Source organism: Lolium rigidum, chromosome 4, assembly GCF_022539505.1.
Source record: "Lolium rigidum isolate FL_2022 chromosome 4, APGP_CSIRO_Lrig_0.1, whole genome shotgun sequence".
Taxonomy (NCBI): Eukaryota; Viridiplantae; Streptophyta; class Magnoliopsida; order Poales; family Poaceae; genus Lolium; species Lolium rigidum.
This window is the reverse complement of record NC_061511.1, coordinates 219,324,157-219,327,450: the sequence shown is the minus strand read 5'-3', so window position 1 is coordinate 219,327,450 and position 3,294 is coordinate 219,324,157.

The following is a 3,294-nucleotide window of genomic DNA, read 5'->3' as shown; positions in this document are numbered from 1 at the left end:
AAGGAGCAGGGCAACTTACACGCGCCTGGTGGCAGAGGCTATGGCATGGCGAGGCAGTGCTCGCGCGGCCATAGCAGCTGTAAAGCCAGGGAAGGCGCCGGCGTTACGCCGACGAACACCACCACAGCAGCACGGCACGGAGACGACGGCACAGGTACTGCAAGCAGCACCTGCGCCAGGTCGGTCTCGGAGACGCACATCGACGGCGAGGGCGAGAGCTCGTCGGAGATCACCCAGTCGCCCAAGGCGATTCTCCACGAGATCCAGAGAGGAGGCGATTCGCCAGGAGAGGAAGCAATCGGAGAAACCACGCGGACAGATCGATAGATCGTCTCGCGGCGGTCCAGATCAGGTAGGTGGCGAGGTCAGGGAAGCACGGCGATGGCCGGAGCACGGCGGCGGCCATGGCGGCGACGCCATCGCCAGCGCGTCGCGAGAGAGATTAGGGTTAGGTCGAGCGAGTGAGAGGGCCGAGTGAGTGAGAGTGAGGTGGGCCGTTCGGCGCCACCGAACCCAAAAGGGGATTAGCCTTATTGGGCCGTCCCTGGGTTTAGATTATTGGGCTGGGCCCAATATGGGTCCAGGGGGTATTTTGGTCTTTTAACATTTAATAAAAGGCCAGAACTTTACCAAATTTTAATAAATCAAACACAACTCTAAAAATCCATTAAAAATTGGATTAATGAATGGAAAATAAATCTTAACAAGAATAAAATATGAAATGGAATTTATGAAACAAATTCAAAATTATGAATTTTAAGAATTTAAATAATAACTTGGAATTTAAAATTATCATTTCCTTGTAATTAAAATCCAAGGAAAAATCTCAAATAAGTTCAAATACTTATTTTCAAACATTTCAAAGTGAAATTCTAATATTCCAAGTCATTTCTATTGAAAAGGGTATTTTTCCCGAGAAAAATACTATATTCCTTGTTATTCCAAAAACTATAGAGGTAACTCTATAAATTTTCAATTATTTTTGGAATGATTAAGGGAATCACCAAGTAAATAGTTTTACTTTGAATTGTTGTACTTTGTGTGAATTAAAAATGGTTTATACTTTTAAATCAATTGTAAATTACTGTCAAAGGCATAAATCTTAAAAGCAACCCTAAATTGCTATAACTCAGCGGGGTAAAGGGATTCAACATAAAATAATACATCCATGATTGCGTTATTTGGATTTTATAACATTGTCCTTACCGGACAATGATGCTTCTTACAGAACCCGAGGTCCGGGTTCCATCAATCGCATTGAAATGCACTATCTCGCGAGTCCACAGGCAAGTTCACCCTTGCTCATGTCAACTTGAGTATTTTCTACTACTTTAATGCAAAGCTATATACTTATCATTCCTGCATCGCAAATGAAATGTTACTTTCCAACTATGAATATGACTATGTGGCTGGCAATGGAACCATGGTATGTGTTTATATGGTGGAGGTTCCATTGCAATGGGTTATATCACCCTAGGATTAAATTACCAATGCCGTCCAGTGATTCTAGCGCCGTACAAACCGCGTTGACCATGAGATCTATAATGGCTGCAGGGAAGCCAGCCGTATCTTTTCCCTTACGCACGCCAACGGATCGGAGAGCCGGTGGGAGTGCTGGAGGCACTCGCCGCAATAGGTTGGGATATCCTTTTAAATCCCCATCCATTAGTGATGATAAGCTCTACGATCTATGAGGGATTGTCCGGAGTACACCATGAGTAACGCCGTATTATCGGGGAAGTCTACGGAGGTGTACGGTTGGACAAAAGGGTGGGTTTGCGGTCGCGGAGAAGGCGGTGTGGGCTTGGATCTTTATACCTGGCCTCACACCAAAGGAAGTGTGAACGGGGGCAAGTCCCTACGGATGGCAAGAAGGGTGAGATCTCTTGTGGGAAAAGTAACGCACCTCTGCAGAGTGTATCAAATTGTGGTTGTCACTCCTTGTTCCGGGAAGGGAACTGCGAACGCGGCAGGAAAGGAACTCCACGAAGTTCTAGTCAACTCCGTGAAAACCGACGGGCATAGTTTTCATAATAAAAGCAACCTTTTGAAGAAATGATTGCAAAACATGCATTGACCGGCGATTTCCGATCAATGGTCGTAGCTAGTGCATCAAACACCTTTTTACTCTTTTAGAACTTGCTGAGTACCCCTGTACTCACTTTCTTTCGACACCCTTGCTAGACTGTGATCCGGAAGTGGAGGCCATCAACGATGGAGCACCAGAAGGAAGCTACGAGCTGGTCTACGAAGAACCTGATCTTACCGGCGGGGTGGAAGGCGTAGACTATGGGATAGTCTACGGACCAGATGACACGGAGGTGGAGGAGTAGTGACATACCCTAGCATCATAGAGCCGAGCAACGTAGAACTTACCTAAATAAGTTGTTGAGCTCTTTATATTTGTTATGAGTTGTAATCGTACTTAAGTAGTATCTTAGGGTGTTCTCATAGGACCTGTGAGAATACCAACTTGTTAAGACAATGTTTGTAATACAGTATGGAGTGTTATGACCTGCAATGTTTCTGTTGTACCACTCTGAGGGATATGGAAATTTGTGAAGAAGCCCCTTCACAAAGATCATATCAACGACTTGTATACTACAACATGCAGTGGTATGCTGGGTCACCGCATCGGCTCTCATTGGAAGCGGCGGGATCGGGACGCCCCTGCGCTCAGGCGCCATCCTCCAGGCGCGCGGAAGTCCGGCGGCGCCAGGTAGCCCGCCATGTGCAGAAGTCCCTCCTCCCACTGATGTAGGGAATGCCGGCCGAAGCCGTTGTTCGCGGCGCCTTCGTCGTGGCCCGCCATTGCTCGCTGGAGGAGGATTGGGGAGAGAAGACTGGACTGGGGAGAGAAGGGAGACGGCGGTGGTGAATACGGCCAGGTGCGGTAGTTCGGCGATAAATAGAGGAAGCCGCGTGATTCGAGGCGACGGCATTAACTCGCCGCATGGAAGCTACGCGTCCGGCGAAGACTGAGCGCGCAGAAGACGATTGGCCTTTCTCGCCGACAAATCGGGGCCACCAGCCGCGCGGGAAGTTTTCTCGACGTTTCCCACACTTTCGTTTCCTCCGGACTCCCGAGCGCTCCCGGGGGGCCGGGGGTGACCTGGGCTCGCCGGATGGATGAAAGTACAAATCCAGACGAAAACGAGGATTCGGGGGCACGATGGGACGTTTTCGTCCATCCGGATGAAAAAAAGGGTATGTGGGTCTTCCCGTGTGGAGACGGCTGGAGATGCTCTTATACACCTGATCTAGTTTATATACACTTCATCCGTCTCGAAAAAA